The sequence below is a fragment of the Symphalangus syndactylus genome, chromosome 14 (genome assembly GCF_028878055.3).
Source record: "Symphalangus syndactylus isolate Jambi chromosome 14, NHGRI_mSymSyn1-v2.1_pri, whole genome shotgun sequence".
Lineage (NCBI taxonomy): Eukaryota > Metazoa > Chordata > Mammalia > Primates > Hylobatidae > Symphalangus > Symphalangus syndactylus.
The window spans coordinates 34,835,504-34,852,615 of record NC_072436.2 but is presented as its reverse complement, the minus strand read 5'-3'; the positions used below and the strand labels follow the sequence as shown (position 1 = coordinate 34,852,615).

The window sequence follows — 17,112 nt, the reverse complement described above, 5'->3', positions numbered from 1 at the left end:
TTTTTTGTATTTTTAGTAGAGACGGGGTTTCACCGTGGTCTCGATCTCCTGACCTCGTGATCCACCCGCCTCGGCCTCCCAAAGTGCTGGGATTACAAGCGTGAGCCACCGCGCCCGGCCTCATCTATTGTTAAGACTTCTTCAAGTTTCACTTAGCAGCTCCTAGTCTCTCAATTTCTAGAAGACGGCTATCAGATTTAATGCAGTACCACTCTTGCTAAAGCAAATCAGGAACCCCACACTCAACCCATTCATTGTCAAGTTTCTTTCTAATTGCTTTCTTATAAACAAGGCCAGAACCAAGAAACTTAGCTTCCCTTGAAAGCCACATGCATCACTCCACTTATAGATTCATGATCCTGGTCATGATATTCACCTGTCGTTTCTACTAGGAAGATGGAGCAGAAGGTCTGGGAAAATAGGGCACCAGCTGCAGGGTATGATCCATGATCCTGGTAGCAAGATGAAAATAAAGTCCTGGGACCTCAACCTTCCCATCTATGTCTCACAAGAACAGGCAGTCCCAAGATACCCTTGGACCCCATCCACCATGGCAGCTGTGACTCTCAAAGCTGCCAATTGATGTTGGCAATGAAATTCTCAACATTGTATTTTTCTGCCATATGTTCTGGGAGTGCCCAGGGCATCAGGCTTCCAATGACAATGTAATTTAATAGCTTAAGAGTATCTTAACCATATTTTCTTCTAGAATCTTCATTTGGGGAGATAAGCACTGTGTGAAATCTGCTTCTGGATACTGGCCATTCACTTATTCAAACTATTAATTACCTAGTTCTCTCCCATAGACACAGTCCCTCTGGGACTCTGGTCCTACTGAGTTATTTCATTTCCTTAGATGCTATGGCTTAGAGAATTAACTGCCTTTGTGGAAAAATCCTAATATTGATGGTGAAAAAGAAGACTTATTGGGAATTTAATCTGCGTCTGTTTGACCTTAAGGCAACTTTATTTTTCTTAACTTATAATACCATAGCTTATGCCCTGACCTTTCTTGAATTTGTTTTTCTTCACATCACTTTTTCACATTAAGGCTGAAGCCCAGTGATTGCTAGGGGTGGGGATTGGGGAGGGGCAAGAAGAGAAAGAGTACTTCTTTTTCCTCGTTTTGCCACGTATGTGAGTTTTAAATTTGCTCTTTCTTTTGAGCTTTCTTGTCTCCTATGTTCTTAGGCCACTTACAAAATTGTTATTGCTAGAAATACTGAAGTCATCCTCTAATTTGTCTTATCTGTGACAATTAATTAGACATTGAATTTTAGCAACTCTACCCACAAAACAGCTATTAAATTTGACCACTTTTACCAATTCCTACCACCACTGCTTTAGTTCAGTTATTCAACATGTCTCCCCTAGCCACATTGGGTAGCTTTTATACCAATGTCCTTTTCTTTGAAATACTTCCTGATATATATTTCCCAAAGTGTTGACACAGTTATTTTCTCCAAGCTAATAATGTTCATATTATTTTCCCCTTTAAACACCCCTAATGATTACCTCTAGTACTAGAAGAATAGAACTCCGACTCCTTCCCAGGGCATAAAGGACACCACTCTAGAGGAGAACAATGTCTTCTGAACATCCTTACCCACTGTGCTTCATTCACCCTGGACTTACCATCATTTTCTAAATAAGCCATGTGTTTCAATATCTTTATGCGTTTGATCAAATTATTTGTTCATTAGAATGTCTTTGCCTCCTTATCTGACTACTGACTGAATTTCTTTTCTTCTTTCTTCTTTCTTTCTTTATTCTCTCTCTCTTTCTTTCAAGACAGAATCTCACTCTTTCACCAGGCTGGAGTGCAGTGGTGCAATCTTGGCTCACTGTAACCTCCACCTCCTGGGTTCAAGTGATTCTCCTGCCTCAGTCTCCTGAGTAGCTGGAACTACAGGCATGCACCACCACCCCTAGCTAATTTTTGTATTTTTTAGTAAAGACGGGGTTTCACCATGTTGGCCAGGATGGTCTTGATCTCCTGACCTCATGATCTGCCCACCTCAGTCTCCCAAAAGTGCTGCGATTTCAAGTGTGAGCCACCATGCCCAGCCTACTGACTGAATTTCTTACGAATTCATGGCACAACTCCAGAATCACCTATAACTCCTTTCCATTCACTCTCCCTACTGTGAATCTACAATAATTTTCTCATTTCTATATTATAGAATACAATCAACTTGATTGTTAGCTCCTGGGAGGATCTCTAGGTTTAATCTCTAAGAAAGGTGCCTCTAAGTGGATTCTGTTATTAAAAAGGTGGGATACAAATTGGAGAGACAAGATTAATTTACATGAGATATTACACCAATGACATATCAATAATGCAACAGACAATAATGCCATGGAAGTTAAAAGAGTAAAATACTGAGTAGAATTGTTGGGAAAACTTTTACTGATGAGTTGGAAATGGGTGATTAGAATTGTAATACATTTTCTATGACTCTAAGATACTAAATATGTATTGAGTCCAAAACAAAGGAAAAAGAGCTAATTAAATGAGGGATTTCTATCAAAATAGCTATTAAATATCATACTTTGAATATCCCTATTTGCTCTATGTACACCTCAAGAAATTATATAAAGAATCAATTTAATAAAACATAACTAAGCTCAAAATCAAATTGCATATCATTCTATACCAAAATGTTTATTGATCACTGGTATAAAGATCAGAAATTGTGGGGTTGCTGGGCTCTGGTCCAGAGCAGACAAAATTATGTAGCATAATGTAAAAGAAACTTGTTCACATATACAGAATACATTTTAATGTTAAAACCCACAATTCACACTGCTATAGGTATATATGCACCAAATAACATAGTTACTCCTATATAAAGCAAAAACTACAGGCATTGTGGAAAGACATGGATAGAAACACATTAGAATCTAACATGCTCCTTTTAGTACAACACAGAACGTGTGGACAATTTTAAGTAAGTATATAGAAGACTTAAGAAGCATAAGGGGAAAGGACAAGATGGCTGACTAGACAGCCAGGTGGAACAGCTTTCACCAAGGGACTGAGACATCTGGTGCACTCCTAATAGATCTTCAGAAGGAAGGCACTGAGAGTGAATGGAGGGAAGACACAGAAGCTGGGCTGAAATGGGAGGAAGCTGGGAACCCTGCATTGGCATACTGTGCACTGGCACTCATTCCTGGTCCCCAGTGACTCTGGGGGAATGGGTGAGTTGAATTGGCAAAGAGCAACCCACTCTCACCGAGGGCCTCTGGAATCCCAGCAGGAGGAGACTCCTCCACTACCATGAGCACTCAGATTCACAGAGAGCTGCATAGAAAAGTGGTAGAGGCAGCAAGCCAGCTGATGTGAAGCCTAAATGATTTGGTGCAGGAGCATCTATAGCAGAGCATGGCCAGGGATGACCATCCCCCTAGTCTCTACTTTCTCCCATAGGAGACTTTTTAGCCCTAGGGGAACTGTAGGACCTGAACTCTGCCGGGTGGTCTTGCCCATCAGATGAAACTGGTCCAACCTGAGCACCTCTTGGTCTGCTGGCCTCTCAAGGGGCCCAGACTGGCCCTGGAAGCCCACATCATAGCTGCTGCACTGGTGGACTATGCCTGACTGGTGGGGAGCTCCAGTGGGGTGGCCCCCATGGCCGTGGACCAGCCCACCCCTTCCCTCCTCACAGTGCAGCTTCCCCCATGCCCATAGCAAACCTCACATTGCTTTGCCAGGGCATGTATGTACAAGGGCAGTTTTGCCGTCTTTGCCCTGCCAGCATGCATGTGTGCATGCACCCTGCCCTGCCACTACTATGGATAGAGTGCAGTCTGTCCCCACTTCTCCTGCCAACTGCCATTGCAGTCAAGAGCCTTGGCAGGCACAGAGCCAGCCAACCCTGCCCCTGGCAGTGCACTGCCTTTGTGCCAACACTGCTGTGTAGGTGAAACTAGGAAGAGAAAACAGCAGACACTCTCCCACCCTAAGCACCACTGCTTGTGGCACAGAGAGTGCACGCAGACGTGTGCCTACCAGTGCCCCGGCCCTGTGTCACCACCACCACCAATGTGACCATGTGCACAGTTGCCAGCAGAGGCCTCTTTCCCCACCAAATCGCATTGCCTCCACCACTGTGCTGAATGCCTGCATAGAGGCAGGCACCCTGACACTCGCTAGCACCCTACCCCCACCGATGAGCAGGTACCTCACCACACTGTTGCTGTAGCTGCTGTTGGTACATGTGAATGAGGATGGAACCCACTGTCACTGCACTGTGAAATGCTTTGGCTGACACCACCCATCAGAGTGTAGTGACCAGTAATCCAGGAGCACCTTGGCTTCTCCAGTGCAATGGATTCCTACCTTTGAGGAGCCAGAAAACAAAGGCAAGTCCTGATACAAGTTTCCTAGAGTTAAAGTACACCGCCCAGGAGTTGGAAGCTGAGTTTTGGCCCCTTAAAATCTTCCAGAAATGAAAAGTCAGCTGAATCCATCTTATATAATGATCAAAGCCTCAAGGTCATCAAATTTGATAAAAGAAAAAAAATCAATCCAAAGGTCAGCAGCTTCAAAAACTGAAGAAGCATCAGCCCACACAAGAAGGGAAAGAACCAACACAAGCACCCTGACAACTCAAAAGCCAGAGTGCCTTCTTTCCTCCAAATGACCACGCCACATCTCCAGCAAGGGATCTGAATCAGGCTGAGATGGCTGAAATGACAGAAATAGAATTCAGAATATAGACAGGAATGAAGATAATTGAGGTACAGGAGTATGCTGAAACATAATTCAAGGAAGCTAAGAATCACAGTAAAACAATTGCAGTAGATGGCAGACAAAGTAGCTAGTATAGAAAAGAATGTAACAGACCTGATGGAGCTCAAAAGCATGGTACAAGAATTTCATAATGCAATCACAAGTATTAATAGCAGAGTAGACCAAGCAGTGGAAAGAATATCAGTGCTTGAAGACTGGTTCTATGAAATAAGAGAATCAGACAAGAGTAGAGATAAAGGAACAAAAGGAATAAACAAAACCTCTGAGAAATAAGGGATTATGTAAAGAGACCAAATCTCTGACTCATTGGTGCCTCTGAAAGAGATGGGAGAGTGTAAGCAACTTGGAAAACATATTTTAGGATATCATCCATGAGAACTTACCCAACCTAGGTAGAGAGGCCAGCATTAAAATTCAGGAAATGCAGAGAACCTCAGAAAGATACTTTACAAGATCATTACCAAGACACATAATCATCAGATTCTCCAAGGTTGAAATGAAAGAAAAAATGTTAAAGGCAGCTAGAGAGAAATGTCAGGTCACCTACAAAGGGATGCCCATTAGACTAACCTAACAGACTTCTGAGCAGAAACCCTGTGAGCCAGAGGAGATTAGGGGCCAATATTCAAATTATTATTTTTTATTTTATTTGTTTTTTAGACCGAGCCTTGCTGTGTCACCCAGGCTGGAGTGCAGTGGTGGATCTTGGCTCATTGCAACCTCCACCTCCTGGGTGCAAGTGATTCTCCTGCCTCAGCCACCTGAGTAGCTGTGACTACAGGCACATGCCACCATGCCCAGCTAAATTTTGTATTTTTAGTAGAGATGGGGTTTCAACATGTTGTGGCCAGGCTAATCTCCAACTCCTGACCTCAAGTGATCTGCCTGCCTTGGCCTCCCAAAGTGCTGGGATTATAGCATGAGCCACCACGCCCAGATTCAACATTCTTTAAAAAAAAAAGAAATTCCATACCAGAATTTCATATTTGTCCGAACTTAGCTTTATAAGTGAAGGAGAGATAAGATGCTTTTCAGACAAGGAAATGGTGAAGGAATTTATTGCCACTAGACCTGCCTTACAGGAACTCCTGAAGTAAGCTCTAAATATGAAAAGAGAAAACCATTACCAGTCACTACAAAAACACACTTAAGTACACAGATAAGTGACACAATAAAGCAACCACACAAACAAGTCTGCATGATAACCAGCTAACATCTTGATGACAGGATCAAAGCCACATACATCAATACTAACTTTGAATGTAAAGTGGCTACATGCCCCAATTAAAAGGCACAAATGGCAAGCTGGATAAAGAACCAAGACCCATTATTGTACTGTCTTCAGGAGACCCATCTCACATGCAATGACACCCATAGGCTAAACATAAAGGGATGGAGAAAGATCTACCAATCAAATAGAAAACAGAAAAAAGCAAGGGTGGCAATCCTAATTTCTCACAAAACAGGCTAAACCTACAAAGGTCAAAAAAGAAAAAGAAGGGCATTACATAATGATAAAGGTTTCAATTTAACAAGATGATCTAACTATCCTAAACATATATATATGCACCCAACACAGGAGCACCCATATTCATAAAGCAAATTCTTGGAGACTCTCAAAGAGACTTAGATTTCCAAATAATAACATTGGGAGGCTTCAACACCACACTGACAGTATTAGAGAGGTTATCAAGGCATAAAAATAACAAGTATATTCAGGACAGGAACTCAGCACTGGATCAAATAGACCTGATAGACATCTACAGAACTCTCCACAGAAAACAACAGCATATACATTCTTCACATTGCCACATGTCACATACTCTAAAATCAATCACATAATTGGACATAAAACATTTCTCAGCAAATACAAAAGTGCTGAAACTATAACAACTACTTGCTCAGACTGCAGCACAATCAAATTAAAGACTAAAAAAATTTCACTCTAAACCATAAAATTACATGAACATTGAATAACATGCTTCTGAATAACTTTTGGGTAAATAATGAAATTAAGGCCAGACGTGGTGGCTCATGCCTGTAATCCCAGCACTTGGGGAGGCCAAGGTGGTGGATCACCTGAGGTCAGGAGTTAGAGACCAGCCTGGCCAACATGATGAAAACCCATCTCTACTAAAAAATACAAAAATTAGCCGGGAGTATTGGCACGCGCCTATAGTCCCAGCTACTTGGGAGGCAGAAGTTGCAGTGAGCAGAGATCGCCCCATTGCACTCCAGCCTGGGTGGCAGAGGGAAACTCTGTCTTAAAAAAAAAAAAAAATTAAGGCAAAAATCAAGCAGTTCTTTGAAACTAATGAGACCCAAGATAAACAAACCAGGATCTTTGGGACACAACTAAGACAATGTTAAGAGGGAAATTTATAGCACTAAACGCCCTCATCAAAAGTTTAGAAATACCTCAATTTAATATCACAACTAAAAGAACTAGAGAAGCAAGAGAAAACCAACCCCATAGGTAGCAGATGACATGAAACAACCAAAATCAGAGCTGAACTGAAGGAGATTGAGACACAAAAAATCATTCAAAAGATCAGTGAATTCGGGAGTTGTTTTTTTTGAAGAAATTACTAAAATAACAATAAATATTGTTTATAGATACATACAAATGTAATACACTATTGCAATATTTACTGCAAAGAAACATATCCCTTTTATAATAGTGGTTACTCCTAGGGAGAAAAAGAGTATTGATATCCGAAGGGACTATAAAAGCATTTTTATCTGTTGTGTTTTACTTCAACAAATTTTTGAAGGAATTTGTTAACTATGAGAATTGATAATAAAATAGATAGACATAGATAGACTGCTACTGTATTAGAGTTCCCTAGAGGGACAGAACTAATATATACTATACATTTATATATAAAGAAGAGTTTATTAAGTATTAACTTACGTGGTCACAAGGTCCCACAATAGGCTGTCTGCAAGCTTGAGGAGCAAGCAGAGCCAGTCCAAGTCTCAAAACTGAAGAACTTGAAGTCCAATGTTCGAGGGTAGGAAGTATCCAGCACAGGAGAAATATGTAGGCTGAGAGTCTAGGCCAGTCTCTCGTCACGCTTTTCTGCCTGCTTTACATTTGCTGGCAGCCAATTAGATTGTGCCCACCAGATTAAGGGTAGGTCTGCCTTCCCCAGCCCACTGACTCAAATGTTAATCTCCTTTGGCAACACCCTCACAGACACACCCAAGATCAATACTTTGCATCCTTCAATCCAATCAAGTTGACACTCAGTATTAACCATCACAGCTAGCTACACAAATAAAGAAAAGATCCAAATAAACACAATTAAAAACAATAAAGGGGATATTACCACTGACCCCACAGAAATACAAATAACCATCAGAGAATAGTATGAATATTTCTATGCATATAAACTAGAAAATCCAGAAGAAATGGATAAACTCCTTGTCACATACACCCTCCAAAGACTGAGCCAGGAAGAAATTGAATCCCTGAACAGAACAATAACGAGCTCTGAAATTGAATCAGTAATATATAGCCTAACAACTGAAAAAAGTCCAGGACCAGATGGATTCACAGCCGAATTCGGCAAGATATGCAAAGAAGACCTGGTACCATTTCTACTGAAATTATTTTTAAAAATTGAAAAGGAAAAATGAATCCTTAACTCATTCTATGAGGCAAGCATCATCCTGATACCAAAACCTGGCAGAGACACAACTTCAGGCCAATATCCTCAATGAACATCAATGCAAAAATCCTCAACAAAATATTGGCAAACAGAATTCAGCAGCACATCAAAAATGTTATCCATCATGATCAAGTAGGCTTTAACCCTGGGATGCAAGGTTTGCCCAACATACACAAATCAACAAATGTGATTCATCACATAAGCAGAACTAAAGACGAAAACCATATGATTATCTTAATATATGTGGAAAAGGCTTTTGATACAAGTCGACATCTATTCATGGTAAAAACTCTCAAGAAACTAGGTATTGAAGGAACACATCTCAAGTTAATAAGAGCTATATATGACAGACCCACAACCAACATCATACCGAATGGGCAAAAGCTGGAAGCATACCTCCTTGAAAACTGGCATAAGACAAGGATGCCCTCTCTCACCACTCCTATTCAACATAGTACTGGAGTCCTGGCCAGAGCAGTCAGGCAAGAGAAACAAAGGGCCTCCAAGAAGAAAGAGAGAAAGTCAAGGGGCCTCCAAGAAGAAAGAGAGAAAGTTCTCTTTGCACACAACCCAATCCTATATCTAGAAAAGCCCATAGTCTTGGCCCAAAAGCTCTTTAAGCTGATAAGCAACTTTAGTAAAGATTCAGGATACAAAATCAACATACAAAAATCACTAGCATTCCTATAAGTCAACAGCCAAGCAGAGAGCCAAGTCAGGAATTCAATCCCATTCACAATCGCCATAAAAAGCATAAAATACCTAGAAATACAACTAACCAGGGAGATGAAAGATGTCTACAATGAGAACTATAAAACACTGCTAAACAAAATCAGAGATGACACAAACAAATGGAAAATCATTTGTTCTTTTACAAGAAGAAAACAACCCCACTTAAAAGTGGGATGTTCAGAAGAAGATACACATGCAGCCAACAAGCATGTAAAAAAGCTCAATATCTCTAATTATTAGAGAAATGCAAATCAAAACCACAATGAGATACTATCTTACACCAGTCAGAATGGCTGTTATTAAAAAGTCAAAAACAAAAGAAAACAAAAACACAGATACTGGCCAGGTTGTGGAGAAAAAGGAATGCTTATATACAGTTGGTGGCAGTGTAAATTAGTTCAACCACTGTGGAAAACAGTTTGACAGTTCCTCAAATACCTAAAAACAGAACTACCATTTGACTCAGCAATCCTATTACTGGGTGTATGTTCAAACGAATATAAATCTTTCTATCATAAAGACACATGCACACATATGTTCATTGCAGCACTATTCATGATAGTAAAGACATGGAATCAACCTAAATGTCCATCAATGGTAGACTATATAAAGAAAATGTGATATATATATACATACATACATACCATGGAACATTATGCAGCCATAAGAAAGAACAAAATTATATTATTTGCAGGAATATTGGTGGAGCTGGAGGCCATTATCCTTAGTAAACCAATGCAGGAACAGAAAACCAAATACTGCATGTTCTTACTTATAAGTGGGAGCTAAATGATGAGAACACATGGACACACAGAGGGGAACAGTAGACACTGGCGTTTTCCAGAGGTTGAACAGTGGGAAAAGGGAGAGGATCAGAAAAAATTACTAATGGATACTAGGCTTAATACCTAGGTGATGAAATAATCTGTACAACAGACCTCCATGACACAAGTTTACTGGTATAAAAAACCTGCACATGTACCTCTGAATTTAAAATAAAAGTAAAGAAAAAAAGAGAAAATATAGGAGAAAAACATAATAAATAAGGCTTTTTCATCATATACAAACTTATGTATCACATTTTATACACAGATAATAGAGAATGCAACCTTTTTTTCAAGCATGGCTGGGACATTCACAAAAGTTTATTATATATTAGACGCAAAAGAAATTATTGGTAGGTTCAATAAAGTAGAAATATTAAAATATGATAAATACAGACAATGGAGTACTATTCAGACATAAAAAGAATGAGATTCTGTCATTTGCGACAACATGGATAGAACTGGAGATCATTTTGCTGAGTGAAATAAGGCAGGCAAAGAAAGACAAACATTGCATGTTCTCACTTATTTGTGGGATCCAAAAAAATAAAACAATTGAACTCATGGACATAAAGAGTAAAAGGATGCTAAACATAGGCTGGGAAGCCTAGTGAGGGGTGGGGATGGGGTGGGATGAGAGGAGGTGGGGATGGTTAATGCATTAAAAATATAATTAGAAAGAATAAATAAGACCTGCTATTTGATAGCACAACAGGGTGACTATAGTCAATTATAATTAATTGTATATTTAAAGATAACTAAAATAGTATAATTGGATTGTTTGCAACACAAAGGATAAATGCTTGTGAGGATGGATGCCCCAGTATTCATGATGTGATTATTATACATTAAATGCCTATATCAAAACATTTTATATACCCCAAAATATACATCTACTATGCACCCACACAAATTAAAAATTAAAATGAATTTAAGAAGCAGAAATATTATAACCAATATTTTAATCTACAATGTAATAAAACTAGAAATTAATATAAAACTTAATAATGAAAAAGAGCCTTCCACCTGGAAATTTACAAAAGCCCTATCAAACAACTCTTGGGTCATGGGGAAATATGAATAGAATTATGCAATCTCTAAAATAATGATGAACCATTTGTGATTTTTCTCAGTGAAGTTTATGATCACTTTTTTAGAGTTTTATTATTTTAAATTTCATACTTAGGACATCACAGACTGAAGAATACTGCTTTTACTTCATTTTTAAATAATGTAACCTTTATTTTACATTATTGAGTTTTGGATCCCACTTATCCCATTATGTTGGGGTTATGACATTTTCTTATAGTTAGACTCAGGTTGTGCATTATTTGTTCTCAAAAACACCTCTCATCTGATTTTCCATAGATAGTTCTGAAGCTGGCATGGCCTTTCAAAGCTTACTAGATTAAGTTGAGAAGGGTCAAGACACCCATTGAGCAGGCTGCCGTGGGAAAGAGTATGACCTCACAGAATGGAGCTCTTTTTAGCAAAGGGCAATTTTCAGAGGGAATGACAGTTGAATGACATTAGTCCCAGTGCTCCCAGAAGCTGGGCAGAAAGTCCTTCAGTCTTGAAGGGGGAGCTAAGAGGCATATCAGAACTTCACTACATTCATAATGCAAATTAAAGAATATATGAACTATATCATGCCTTTTATGTAAAGTCTTAAGTGATACGATATGTCATTTTGGATACCTGTGTATAGAATAATAATATAAAATGATGAACATTAAATTCAGATTATTGGTTACATCTGAGAGGTGGATGTCATAATGCAGTAAGGGAGGGATACTCAGGAGTCTTTACCTATATTAGTAAAGATTATTTTTTAAATCAAGAGAAAATAATTGATTTAAGTTGGAGGAGAACCCTCATGTGTTTAATATTGTACTGTTTGTGCTTATTTCTGAAATGTTTCAACATAATGTTACTGGGATCATAAAAATCATTTTAGCATTTCCTGAATATAACAAATGATCCATGATTAGTTTTAAATAACTTTGTTTTAATTAGGAAAGTAATTTGTGCTTATGGTAAACTTCAACTGCACAGAAATGAACTAGATAAAAACTAATAGTCTCCTTTGCCATACCCTTGTGTTCTCAATGTCCCTCTCCCCAAATAAGACTCTTAAAAACATCATCTTTCTTTCTAGAAATATTCTGCTTTTCTTCCTTGATAAGACGAATTGGAGTGTTTTATACACATTGTTCAGCAATCTCCTTTTTTTCTTTTTATTTAACAATAAATATTGAACATATTTCTTTATCAGTACTTTTATTCTTAATTGTTTCTGACGTCAGCATAACATTTCATTGAATGGTTGCGCTATTTCTTTAAGCTATTTTCCAATTGATGGCATTTAGTTGTTTCTAAACTTTTTATTTTATTTTGTAATTTATACTCAATAATATGCTAATTTATGTGGCACTCAATCACAATTAAAGGATAATCATTTACCTGTGAGAAGGGATGGCAGGAGGAAGGAGGTCCACAGTTCTTACTATCTTCATCATCTCATGGAATTACCATTTCTTCTTCAAGGATATTCTGCCTTTCTCATCTTACTTAATCTCATGATGACACCAATATTTCTCAGATTTTAGAGAATACATTCACATCTACCAAGAATTTAAGAACCTCACATTTGTGGACTTCTAATATGGAGAATCAGTTCAAGGATTGGTGAGGAGTTCCAGAGAGATGGAGGTAGGATGGGAGAGAAACAAGTATCTTGTCATCAGGGGTCCAGGTTTAGCACCTCAAGTATCTAAAGAATACTACTCTGGGAGGCATCTTCATAGAAAAGTCTGCATATTTTTAGATCCCATGAGTCTAGTCAGACCTGTATGTATATATAGGAAATATCTTTTGTTGAATTTTCTTACATTTGAGGTCCCTTATTCAACCCATTTTGGCCTGTCTTAATGATATATACACAGTTATCACAGTGTTCCATAATTTACATTTGTATTGGCTCTAATAATGATGACTTGTAGGTCAGAGATCTATAGAGTGGGTTCTCAGAAATAATTAAAATTGAATAGCCATAAGGTATAATTAATACAACTCAGTCCTAACTACTGCATGAATCCAAGTTAATTTGATTGGAATGATTTATATAAACCCTCAAAAAATGTCAGGGTGGGAAGAACCTATAAACCCTTCAAGTTATCAGTACTCACAGGTAGAATCAAAGACAGTGGTTGTTCTCCTTAAAGGACTTTTATCTAATTTGACAACTATATTTTACAGGAGAAACCCAGAGAGGCTGAATAAATTGCTAAAGGTTTCACAGCTGGTTAACAGCGGAGCCAGGACTAGAATCAAGATCTTAGGTCAGTGTCTCATTGTCTCAAGTTTGTTTATGTGTTTTTGACATCTGTAAGCCAGAAAACTTATATGACAGCTGTAGGCTATGCTGATTTTGCCACTAAAACATAAAAAAGTATTAGCCACTTTCATGTTATCCTGGTCATTTTAGAAACAGATTCAAACTGTCAAAATAACTGATTGATTTCTTGCAACTCAAGATCACTTAGAGAAGAAACCCTCAATAGTAATTATTAAACCATTACCTAATTTTCATTGAGAAATTTTCAAACTGTTATACTAAATTTTAATAATAATAATAATAATAAAGTCATATACTAGGTCCAGTTTTAAGGAAACTGCTAGAGTGTGATCCATCAGTTGCAACTTGTTTGAAATATTTGTGGTCTGTATTTTAGTGAGAAATTACTGACGGCAATGGCATAAAATAGAGTTTCCCTGCTAATAGAAAAACCCATAGGAGTTTAGAATTGAAAAATCCAATCATACTACTTTCTTGTGAGTGAAACATACAGATTAAAAGCTAGGGATGCATCTACCATAGCACTTGAATCACACTGAATAATAGGTTTGGTTCACAAATTGCTGCTTGGGGTTACACTTACACAATAACAAGTTGCCTAGGATGAAGTCAAGAATACATTTACTCTCCCTGTATTTTAAAGAGAATGCTCTTCCTGGGCACCTATTGGTACCTGTTAGAAATCACCTAGTAACTTCTTAACAAGCCAGAAACTGGGATTTTGACCTCTAGTTATAGGGCTGATGTTTGTTTTCCTAATGCTATACTGCCTGCATTTTGATTAATCATCTGTTATATTTGATGCCTATATTGTTTGCTGTTTCTGACAAAGAAGCCTTGAATTCTTTGCTGATTGAAATTGTGAAGTCTTTGAAATGACTGAATTTTTATTTCATGTTACTGTTGTCCCTTGGGATGCCTTGAACAGGACTTCCTTTTAACTTTTCTTTTTTCCAGGTATGGAAGTCTTAGCTACCGTATTATCCCCTGGCTAGCCTGTCAAATCACTGGCTTTGGGGTGAGTGTCCAGGTATGACTGTTATGTTTGTAGAGATGTATTCCCTATCCGTCTACTCTGAGACATTATTGTGGTCTTATAAACATCATGCTGCAGCCACTGGATTTTGCCAGTGGGAAGGCCATGGCTGTCACACTTGAGGCAACTTCTGCAGCTTTCTTCAATTTACCTAATGCCTTCCCTATTTTCTTTTTAATCTTTTATTTTAGGTTTGGGGGTACATGAGGAAGTTTGTTACATAGGTAAACATGTGTCATAGGGGTTTGTGGCACAGATTATTTCATCAGCCAGGTATTAAACCCAGTACCCAATAGTTATCTTTTCTGCTCCTCTCCCTTCTCCCACCTTCCACCCTCAAGTAGACCCCAGTGTCTGTTGTTCCCTTCTTTGTGTTCAGCCTACAGAGTGGGAGGAAATATTTGCAAATTATGCATCTGACAAAGGTCTAATATCCAGCATCTATAAAGAACTTTAACAAATTTATAAGAGAGAAACAACCCCATTGAAAAATGGGCAAAGGACATGAACAGACACTTTTCTAAAGAAGACATACATGATGCCAACAAGCACATGAAAGAAAGCTCAATATCACTGATCATTAGAGAAACTGCAAATCAAAACCACCATTAGATGCCACCTCACACAAGTCAGAATGGCTTCCCTTCTAACACTTAGGAGATTTCAGAAGTTCCCTCCAAGCTACCGGCACAATTTCCAATCTTGAGGATCGACTAGCTGAAAGTCTTTCTCTATCATCTCTCCATCATGGCTTAAGTCAGTTTTATAGCACAAAGAAAATTGTTGACCAAAGAAAACTTAAGCAATGGTATGAATTGCCACTTCTCTGACCACAGCATAAGTGGTAATTTTAGACTAGAGAATTATGTAACTGGATTGTAGAAATACAATACACTTTATGCTCCAATTTCCATACATATAGAATGAGAAAGTAGAATTACAAAGTCTAGATTATTGCAGTAATCTCCTCATTGTTCTCACTGGCTCCTATTTTATCCCTGTCTAAGCTCTTTTCCCTGTTTCCCAAACATTTATTTTTATTTTTATTTATTTATTTTTTGAGATGGAGTCTCACTCTGTCACCCAGGCTGGAGTGCAGTGTCCCAATCTCAGCTCACTGCAACCTCTGCCTCCTGAGTTCAAATGATTCTCCTGCCTCAGTCCCCTGCATAGCTGGGATTACAGTCATGCACCTCTATACCCGGCTAATTTTTTGTATATTTAGTAGAGATGAGGTTTCTCCATGTTGGCCAGGCTGGTCTCGAAATCCTCACCTCAGGAGATCCGCCCATCTTGGCCTCCCAAAGTGCTGGGATTACCGGCATGAGCCACTGTGCCTGGCCTGTTTTTGAGACAGGGCCTCACTCTGTCAACAAGGCTAGAGTGCAGTGGTACAATCATGGCTCACTGCAGCCTCAACCTCCTGGACTCAAGCAATCCTCCTACCTAAACCTTCCAAGTAGCTGGGACTACAGGCATGCGCCACCAACACATAGCTAATGCATTATTTTTTAGTAGAGATGGGGTCTCATGTTGCTCAAGCTGGTCTCCAACTCTTGGACTCAAGTGATTCTCCTGTCTCAGGCTTCCACAGTACTGGAAGTACATGTGTGAGACACCATGCCTGGACCAGAACACTCTTTATTCCCCTTTTTAAATTTTAAAATTTTTGTTTTTCTTTCAATAGTTTTGGGGGAATATGTGGTGTTTGGTTGCATGGAAAAGGTCTTTAGTGGTGATTTCTGAGATTTTGGTGTACCTAGCACATGAGCAGTGTACACTGTACCCAATTTGTAGTCTTTTTTCCATGCTGAGTCCCCAAAGTCCATTATATCATTCTTATGCCTTTATGTCCTCATAGCTTAGTTCCTGCTTGTGAGAACATACTGTCTTTGGTTTTCCATTCCTGAGTTACTTTACTTGGAATAATGGTCTCCAACTCCATCCAGGTTGCTGTGAATACATTATTTCATCCCTTTTTATGGCTGAGTAGTATTCCATAATGTATATATATACCACATTTTCTTTATCTACTCATTGGTTGATGGGCAAATGCTCTCTGGCCCCTTTCTTGATCAATGAGCTTCAGGGTAAAATCCTTAGCTTAAGATCTTGTCTCCACTTCTCTAGTTCACATGTTCAAATGTGACTTAGCCATTGAATTCTGGTCCCTAACTGCTGCTTAGCTTTTTTGTAGTTTAGTCTTTACATATACTGTTCCCTCTGCCTGGAATGCCCCTCTTCTGTTCATCCCTAGCTAACTTCTACTAATTAGTTAAACATCTTTTAAAAGCCTATTCTGTTATAACCTTAAAATATTCTTTGCTTATTCTCCTCCACTTAGATTGGTGAGCTGCTCCTTTCTTACAGTCCTATGCAATATGCTTTTATCATTTCATTGATGGTCAAGGACTTGTATTAGGTTAAACATGTGAAATTGCTGACTTTTCACAATTTTTTATTTATAAAATAGCAAATGATGTTCATATTTTTAAACTAAGCATTATTATTCACATGATTATTGCTTTTTTTTTTTTAAAGAATAGCCACTATTAACTGAACTTCTTCTATGAATAGGTAAGGAGGGAATTACAGAAGTCACCATTATAATGTACAATTGCAAGGGCTGAGAATTTCACATTTACTTTTTGAAAAGTCTTCGTCAAGCTGTATTTGTGGACTTGAGTTATCCCAATCACCCTCTTTAATTGGCTAGGTTATCCCATTTC

The 17,112-nt window shown here is 38.5% G+C and overlaps 1 long non-coding RNA gene across 4 annotated transcripts in view; it reads left to right on the top strand.

Annotated features, from left to right (window-relative positions):
• The window catches only part of LOC134732325 (uncharacterized), an 87,911-nt gene that overhangs the window by 13,135 nt on the left and 57,664 nt on the right, over positions 1-17,112 (top strand). For all 4 annotated transcript variants that reach the window (XR_010115365.1, XR_010115366.1, XR_010115364.1 and 1 more), the window contains exons 2-3: positions 12,537-12,701; positions 13,248-13,330. This is a non-coding gene — a long non-coding RNA (uncharacterized lncRNA). The remainder of the gene's footprint in view (positions 1-12,536; positions 12,702-13,247; positions 13,331-17,112) is intronic.